This window comes from Suncus etruscus, chromosome 2, assembly GCF_024139225.1.
Source record: "Suncus etruscus isolate mSunEtr1 chromosome 2, mSunEtr1.pri.cur, whole genome shotgun sequence".
NCBI lineage: Eukaryota > Metazoa > Chordata > Mammalia > Eulipotyphla > Soricidae > Suncus > Suncus etruscus.
Window position 1 is genome coordinate 62,348,031 of NC_064849.1, and position 9,406 is coordinate 62,357,436.

The 9,406-nt window shown below is 34.7% G+C and overlaps 1 non-coding gene across 1 annotated transcript; it reads right to left on the minus strand.

Moving 5' to 3' along the window:
• Window positions 1-8,025: 8,025 nt before the first annotated feature.
• LOC126002356 (U6 spliceosomal RNA) lies at window positions 8,026-8,133 on the minus strand. The gene has a single exon (XR_007493089.1). It is a non-coding gene; the product is annotated as a U6 spliceosomal RNA (small nuclear RNA).
• Window positions 8,134-9,406: the final 1,273 nt, after the last annotated feature.

Consider the following 9,406-nt stretch of genomic DNA (forward strand, 5'->3'; position numbering starts at 1 on the left):
CTCTGGAAGTTTCTCTGTGATGATGTCTTAGACTGTTGATTCTTCCTGGGGATCCCCTCTCTGGGCCTCTATGACTCCAATGATTCTTATGTTATCTGTTGAGTTTATCAAAGACTTCTATTTTCATCTGTTCACATTCCTTGAGTACCTTTTTTTACATTGTCTGACCATTTGCCTTAAGGTTCTTTTCCAATCTCTTCTGCTATATGGAGTTGTTCTGCATTTCATCTTCTAGTTCACTGATTCTGTCCTCGGCTGCTGTTACCCTGTTGGAGAGGCTTTCCATTGAAATTTTTAGTTCAGCTACTATGTTTTTTGGATTTATTATTTTAGTTTGGAGTTTTCTGATTTCTATTTTTGTGTTCTGTTCAGCTAGAGATATGTTTTCTTTGATTTCCTTGAGGATCCTTATATTTCTATTCTGAACTTTTTATCTGAGAGATTAATCAGATGGTTGGTATTTTTGGGTCATCAGAGATATTATCTTCATTCTCTGTGCATGGTGTTTGCATGCGAGGTTTCTCCATTATCATGCTTGTAGTGTGATTTTTTTCCTGTGTGTTATGTTGGGGTTCATTAGAGTATGCGGCCACAAAGCAAAGCAGAGCAACTGTGCTATTCTGGAGCCGCTAAGAGACAGTTTTTTCTGTGCCCTTTCTGGCCCTCTCAGGAGAAGTTCAGGAGACAGAAGAGTAGAGAAACATGCACAAGCAAAAGGTCCCTTCAGTCTGTCCCAGTTGATAATCTCACAGCAGGGGCAGATTCCTCCTCCCTGCCTTCACAGGCAAAGGTTCTACCTTTCTGCCAGGGCACCAATGATAGCCGATTTTCACTCACTCAGTCTTTCTTGTTTTTTTGGCTTGGGCACATCTAGGAGAGAGTTTTTGCTGGGCCATTCTCAGTCTTCTCAGGAGAGGTTCAGGAGACAGAAGAGTAGAAAAACATGCACAGGTAACAGGCCCCCCTCAGTTTCTCCCAGTTGGTAATCTCACAGCAGGGGCAGGATCCTCCTGCCTGCCTTCACAGACAAAGGATTTGCCTCTCTGCTGAGACACTGCTAGTAGTCGGTTTTCACTCACTCTCTCAGTCTTTCTTGGCCTTTCAGCTTGGGCACCTCTAGGAGAGAATTTTTGGTGGTCCCTTTTCAGCCCCCTCAGGAGAGTACCCCCTTTCTTTCTATTTTTTGATTACTTTCTGTAATCCTGAAACAAATGTATTATGATCAGTTATGTCAACTATGTGATACATTTTTTAAAGTAAATTAAAAACATAAAAAATAAAGAGATAGAGAAATAGTACAGTCAGTAGGGTGCTTTCATTGCATGTGGCTGACCTGGGTTTGATTATTGGGCTCACTATGTGGTCCTGAGCCTCAGCAGGAAAGATCCCTGAGTGTTGAGCCAGGACTCACCTCTGAGTCCTTAGTCCAGGGGTGGCTCCAAATCTATATTAATTAATTAACAGGAAAAAAAAGATATTTTAGTTTATCGAGTATTAATGAAATGTGGGAATAATATAAACAAGGTTCCTGACAGAAGAAAGATGTGGCAGGTACTCAATGAAGAGGTGCCCAATCTCACTCAATTCTGTCCCTAAAATAATTTAAAGTTCTCAACAAAATTAATGGGGGAAAACTTAATCTGATAACAGTATATTAAAAAAAAACACCTACTCTGCAATACATGAGCTTTGTGGTTGAAGACTTGAAGATATAACTAATAATTTTTAAGTTTTGTAAATAAAAAGGTAAATACAGAATAATTACTCAATATTACCACCTGAAGATATTCTGTAATCTCTGTTTCCAAAAAAATTAAATAAATTTCTGAAACATTTGGAATTTTATCTTAATGTAATCATAGGAGTTATCAAGTGATCTCTTTTGACTTTTCCCTTTATCATTTGCCCTCCCTATTCTGTTCATAGTAACCATTCTTGACAACCCTAAAATACATTATCATAAACATTTCCTTGAAGACTATTTCTGAACAGTATTTCAGTTATCAAGCTTCCCCAAATCCCCACATACACACCTGGCATGATATTAGGGTGCTTCTCACACTGATTCTTGACATCAAACCCAGGACTCCTTCACCTCAAGTTTGTGATCCAGACCTCAGAGCTGTCTCCCTGACATTACCTGTTAATAAATTAAAGTATATTTTATTATTTGTTTATTTTGCAGGGCCAAGGATCAAATCAAGGTCTTAAATAGCAAACACTACTTCTGAGATCCATCTTCAAGCTTAAAATATTTTTTTTGACATTTTTTTGTATTTCAGGGTCATTCCAGGTAATGGTCAGAGCTTATTCCTGGCTCTGCACTCAGGGATCACTTCTGGCAGTCCTCTGAAGACCTATGGATACTGAGAATTAAACTGGGTTGGTTTTATGTTAGACAAGTAACTTACCTTCTTTGCTATTGTTTCAGCTCCTTAAAGTTTTGTTTTAATAAGCTAAATTCCATATATATACAAAGTCAGAATCTAGCAGACTGGTCTGAAATATGACTGAAGTAAGTGTGAAGGCCCATCTCATATTTATCAATGATGTGGCTAGTAAAAAATGAATTGTTCCTATCAAACCTTCTTCTCTGATAGAATTTTATGTTGGAAAGATCTATATCATCAATACATGAGAATTGTAATTATATAGCTTATATGTGAATTTAGGAATCAATTTAGAAGATTTTAGCGTCAGATTTTGAATGGAAGTACTGTTGATGTGACTGTTTGTACTCTGAGTGATGGCAGAATCCTGTTAGAAGGGTGTTAAATAGTTTTCTCAGTTTCATAGAGTGTTGCTGCTTTGTGGCTCTAGCATGCAACTGAGTTGAGTAATTGATGTCTTCTTACAACTTAGAAAAAGCTTTTCCAACACTTAAATTGTCTTATTAAGATGATGTGTCACATGTTCCAGTGCATCCAGAGACCAGAAAATCTGTATTCATTTCTCAAGATATTGATTATGTCATTAAAAACTGTATGAATGAAAACCTTGACTTAGTTATACATAAAAGTGCAAAAATAAAAATATCTACCTTTTTTCCATCTTTGTTCTTCCAAATTCTTTTATAACCTACTCCCATAAGTAACCAGTATATTTGCATATAAAATTAAATACACATTTATATTATTTTCCTTTCGAGACAACCTTTTATACACTTCTAAAAGTTGAGCAGTTATTTTTCCCATTTAGTAATATATAAGTGATTCTCTTATACTAGTACATATTTTTGCTTGTTGGAGTTCTCTGAGAAGTTCACTCTGAGAAGTGAATGCCAAAACAAAATTCAAAATTATAAAAAAATAAACAGAGAAAGAGCTAGAAGGGCCTTGAAAATTGCCAGACAGCAATGCAAACCTGACTTCCCATCAAGGAAAAACAAGAAAAGTTATATAAATGTGATCTACCTTGGAAAAACTTTTAGAGAATCTTAGGCCAAAATCACCTGTCAGAAGAGACCTATGGCTCCTAGGAATAGGCCTGCATTATAGTCTTACTTAGTTATTTGCTGCAGAATCCATGGGAAGGAAATGCTCTTACAAACTATGGAGTTTCAGTGCACTAACAAGATTGCACTACACTCCGTGGTTATGTATAAAAAAATGCTTTGATATTAGGTGAGTCTATTCCCCCTCAGGAACATTCCAATTTTTTACTTTCCCAAAGAACTGGGCCACATGATCTTCCTTATCTAGAACAGAAGTTTTGAAGTTGTTAACTTTTTTGGGGAGAGAGCACTTGATAGCATACACACAAAAAAAATTAAGGGATAGGATGAACACAAAGGCAACTGATGTCAGTGACTGTCACATATTTCATATAAGTGGGCAGGATGATTTCATGAAGGATTCTTAGAGGATTCTTAGACTTATTGGTCCACAATACAGTCAAGAGCTCTCCTTAGAATAGGAAGGTGAAAGAATCACCTAAGGGTTTTTTTTTTTTGTGTGTGTGTGAGTATTTTCTTCAAAAGAAGGATAAGAGAAAATATACAAGAATGAAACAAATACCTCATCCCCCCCAAATTACAAAGTTCCTTAAGGGTAAACTGGCTGAAAAATCATCTTTGCCAAGATTTTTAAAATATATTGGCGATCAATATTTACCCTTCTAGATTTCTACATCAGAAAATTTGTATAACTTTTTATGAAAATAACTTTCTTGTTTGTATTAATAAATTTAGGCAACAGACACATTTATTCTGAATTAATAGGAGAGGAGGGGCCAGAGCAGTAAGGTGTTTGCTTTGCACGCAGCCAATACAGAATGGACCCTGGTTCGAATCCAGATATCCCATATGGCTCCCCGAGCCTGTCAGGAGTGACTTCTGAGCACAGAACCAGGAGTAACCCCTGAGTGCTGCCGGGTGTGATCCAAAAACCAAAAAAGGAAAAAAAAAAAAAAAAGGAGAGGATGAACAGTAATACAAATTCCCCATCATCTTCAGAACTCAACATCCTACTTGTCACTTGTCTGCCTAAGGACTCTGGTCTTGCCACAATGACTTCTTCCTGTTTATTGAGGTTTTACACATGGTATCCTCACTGCTGGGTATGAATGCAACATTTTCAATATCTCAGAAAGTTAAATGCCCCTTTCATGAGTGTCTTTACCTAAAAACTCCAACTAAGCCATCAACTTGATCATTGTCAAAGGGCACCATAGATACTATCCCCCTGATGATTTTATTTAGTGTTTTCTACACCACGCACTCTCTCTTTTTCTCTCTCATACTATACCTTATCCCTTTTGTTAACAGTTGCATCTCAGTAAGTATTCTGGTCTGAACATACATACACTTAGTAAAATTATTTTGGAAAAACTAAAGAAGAAAGGATAATTATCCTATGCCTGAGAAAACTGAAATCAAAGAGAATTTGGCCCCAGTTTTCATATCTAACTAAGGGAAACTTCTTGTTATGCTAAGACAGTAAAATATTGTGTTAAGAGAATGAACTTTGAGGTCATACTCTCAAGGTTGTACTGTCAGTTCTCCCACTGTATTCATTAGCTAACTGGGAGCAAGTTAGCTTCTTTAAACCTTTTTTTGCTTATTCTGAGAGTGGAAATAATGGACATCCTCCCTCATTAGAAGGTTGTAATATGTAAGTGTTGATACATAGGCTTTGCTCTGGATACATAAGCTGGCGTTAATATTCTCCTTCTGTGGTTTATTTCTTTGCATGATGCTCCACCGTTTTTGATTAGAGCTTCATCTTCAGATTGAGTGGTGGTGGAGAAATGAGGAAAATTTTAGGTTAGTAAAGAGATCCAGGATTTTAGTGGAAGTTGGTTTGAAAGCCTGTCTCAAATATAGGCAAGGAGTGGGGTGGGGAGTAGGGAGATTTGGGACATTAGTGATGGGAATGTTGCACTGGTGAAGGTGGGTGTTCTTTATAGGACTGAAACCCAACTACAATCATATTTGTAATCAAAATGTTTAAATAAAAATATCAAAAATATTGAAAAAAGAAAGAAAATTATATGTAAAACAACAACAACAACAAAACCCTATTAATTACTGAATTGTGCTGGAATAGAATAGAGTTTTATTTTATTATGACATCCAGTCAGTCATATATCCTGCCTGAGATAGTTTGAAACATAGTGGATGTAGAATATATGAAGCTGGATCTGGTTTGGGATGTTTCTGCCTTGACTAGCTAGACCTGCAATAACCAGCCAGCTCTTTTCCAATGTGGGTGGGATAGATGTTTTTAAATACTCCTGAAAAAATAAATTTCTCAAAAAATATCAGAGCCTCCTACTATGAAATCAGTGATTTCTACTAAGATGCCTTTGAGCTCCTCATCAACTGAATAAATTTTATAGTCCAGCTAACCTACTGCAGATCTCTTTTTTTTTTTTAAAAGTGTGACATTTTTATTATGGAGTTCAGGTTTAATAGGGAGTTTCTAATCTGACTATTGAATGCTAGCTTTATTGAGAAAAACAGTGCAGTATTTGCAACTCATCTCTAATACAGTAGCAATTTTGAGATGCTCCTGTGGGTCATTGACATTGATTTTTATGAATTGTTTTATTCTTGTCGGAATTGATCCATCAGCCAGTGGGCACCTCATCCTTTGATGCGACTTCATCATGTTTCCATCTTCTCACTTCTTTCCAACTCCTCCAGCCTGTCAGAGAAAAACAGGTTACCTTGGAGACAGGATGTTTGGAAAATGTACAAAACCACTACCTCTGATTCAGTTAGTAGAGAGCTTATATGATTTTGTAAGCTTAATTTAAAAATCCTTTAAAAAGGAGTTAATCAATTAAAGATGAAGTTTTAATTTATTGGACAACAATCTATTTATGTCCCAGGAAGTTTAAAAAATATGTTTCTTCATTATTTTAAATTAATAAAGCAAACAATTTCCTAGATTGTTTTGAAGATTCATTTTTGTTTTTAATAAAAAGAAATGGATGAAAGAGTCTTTCAAAACTCCTTTCAGTCCAAAATCACTGGGAAGATGAGTTTATGCTGGAACAGAAGCTTATATGAGCTTAAATCTTTTTATTACAATATTTTGATAAGTGCCTTATACAACCACTTCTCTTTTTATACATATAAACTGTACTTAAAAATCATGGCATTTAAGTTTTTGCCTTACGTTTTTAGTTTCTGTGTGAAAGTACATATAGAAGACTTTGAAATGTACGTCTTGTACAAGTATTTACTGTCATTTCATTGGTAACCATCACACCTTTTACCTTGCAACTTTAATATTAAAAAGTTGCTCTTTTAACCTCAGGGATATTTTCTTTTCTCTCCTTCTAAGAGTAATTTTATCCCCCTTCACCATTCTTGCATTAACGAGTGTCCAATGGCTATTTTCCAGAATCAGGGGTTTTCCTGAGTCAAATGCTTATGAAACCATAAATATCAGGCAGTGGCTGCATTCCAAGAAGTTGGTGGCACAACACAAAGAGGGTCAAGCTTCCTACAGGCTGTTGCTGAGGCAGTTCAGGAACGCCTAAGTTAACTTTACTTCCCAGGGCCTGACCCTGCTGGCTATAAACTATTAACCACAGTGTTCCTTGAACCACAAGGAATAAGCACAGATCTCATTAGGGAGCTTTGTGCTTTAATTCTGTCATTGAGTCTGCAATTGACCCTACTGCGTTTTCCATTCAATACTTCAAAGTAAGGTTATTACCAACCAAGAGTAAAGGACCTGTGCCATGATCTCCTTAAATAAGTGACTTGAGTTTTAATGCAGAGCATGGGAACTTACTCACCTACATTTTAATGAATTCTTCAGTAGAAACTGAAGGCCTACAATTTTCTCTCTAGTTTGCATCTTTGTCCATACCAAAAGCATTTAATCTCTTTTCAAAATTATTTCTATCTACTCAGATGAGAAAAAAGAACCACAAAACAACAAAGAAAAAAAAGGACTCTCAGAAAGAGAAATTTAATTCTAACCTGAGATAAGGTAGTACACCTTCTGTATAGATTTTTTTGTTTCCAAAGGCTAAAAAGAAGAAAAAGGGCTGTCCTATTCATGAAAGGTCTGAGGCATGCATATCTGCTGGAAACTGCACTGGGCATTTTATATACTGTCTCCCACATATATTGCAGAACACTTTCTGTGAAGTTTTAATCTACCCATTTTCTAGATAGGTAAAGAAAGCCCTAAAACTGTTAACTTGTCAAGCTGAACAAAGTTAGAATTAAATCTACCTGAGTACACAGTCAAGTTTTACTAAACTACATTGCTGTTCACAGTGAGTAGGGCTCTCTGATTGCAAAGACTTGTCCATCTCCTTCCCCGTCTCTGTTCTTACTCCACTTTCTCTCTTTTTTCCTTTTGGTTTCTAGTCCTGTTATAAAATATTTTAAACATACCAACACATAGAAAAGTACATATCAGATGCCCACATTAACTCCAGAGCTTAAGTATATTAACACTCTGCCATCATTTTTACATTGAAAAATCTAATCATTATATTATATATTTGATTATATAAATGCCCATCATTTCCATATCATCTTAATAAGTAATTCTTTTAATAAAATTAGTATGTATCCTTCTAATTTACTTTTGCGTGTCATCTTTGTGCAGGGGCCATGATAATCTCTGTATCATTTCAATTTTAGTATATGAGCTGCCAAAGCAAGCAAGCCTCTAATTCATTTTTACACTACAAAATATATGTATTTATTTAAAAACACATATTTTTGCAATACATAGTATTATTTGGTGAGAATTAAAATTTTACTCAGTGTTGCTAAATAACATGTATTGTTTACAACAGAGTTTTGAAAAATCAATACAATTTATAGATTTTTTTCCCACGTAGATATTCAGGTAAATGGAATTTCACGTAAATTATAAATAGATATCAATTATCTAAGCATGCATTATTTAATCATCTATTGATGGTCATTTTTATTTTTTCGAGTATTTTTTGTTACAAATGATACATAATGAATACAAATATGTGTTTCTTAAGCCTCTGTTCTAGGTCCTCTATTATAGACATTTAGAAGAGAATTTGCTGGCACATGGGGGTTGCAATTTGAAAAATATTACTAGTTATTTCCAAATGCCCTTGCATAGTGTTATACTGATATTAATAAGCATATGGCAATATGTCAAAATTGCATGTGTTCAGAATCCAGCAAATCATTAGTGTTATCAGATTTTATTCATTGTCCTCTCAATCATCAGGGCATGATAAAGAATTTTATTTTATGACACAGATTTTACTTTTTAAAATTTTCTTATATTAATTTAAAATTTTTCTGTAAAATTCAACATATTTCCATGAATATGACTGCTTATCTTCTACATGACTTATCTGCCTAGATATTTTTAACTTTTTGTTTTTCTCAATGATTTATAGGAGTCATTTAAATATTCTGACTATCAATCTTTCATCTTTCGTATGGAATATATAATGCAAATGTCTTTTATATTTTATGTTGTTCATGATGTCGATTGTCATATAGAAATATTTCAGTGTGTTATATACAAATTTATCAAAACAGTACTTTAAATTTGTATGATTGTTTGTGCTTGTTTATAAAACAATTCTTAAGCCCAATGTCACCATGCTATTTTAATATTTTCTTTTGAAATTAAAGATTTTCTTTTTTTCTCTAGATTGTCCTCACATCAAAAATTAATTCTTCATTGAGAAATATCGGGTTCTAAATGTTTTCATATTACTAAACCCCTTTATTTTAGCATACTTTATTGGATGTTTTCCTTTTGCACATAATTTATACTGCATCTTCTCCCCTCCATAGAACTATTGCTCTGCACAACTAAAGGGGGTATTATTCACATTGAATTCTATATAAAAAGCACATTCCTGGAGCACAGACAATAAAAAATAAATTGTGATCTCTGGAATTGAACAAAGGTGACAAGTCTTGTACGGCTTA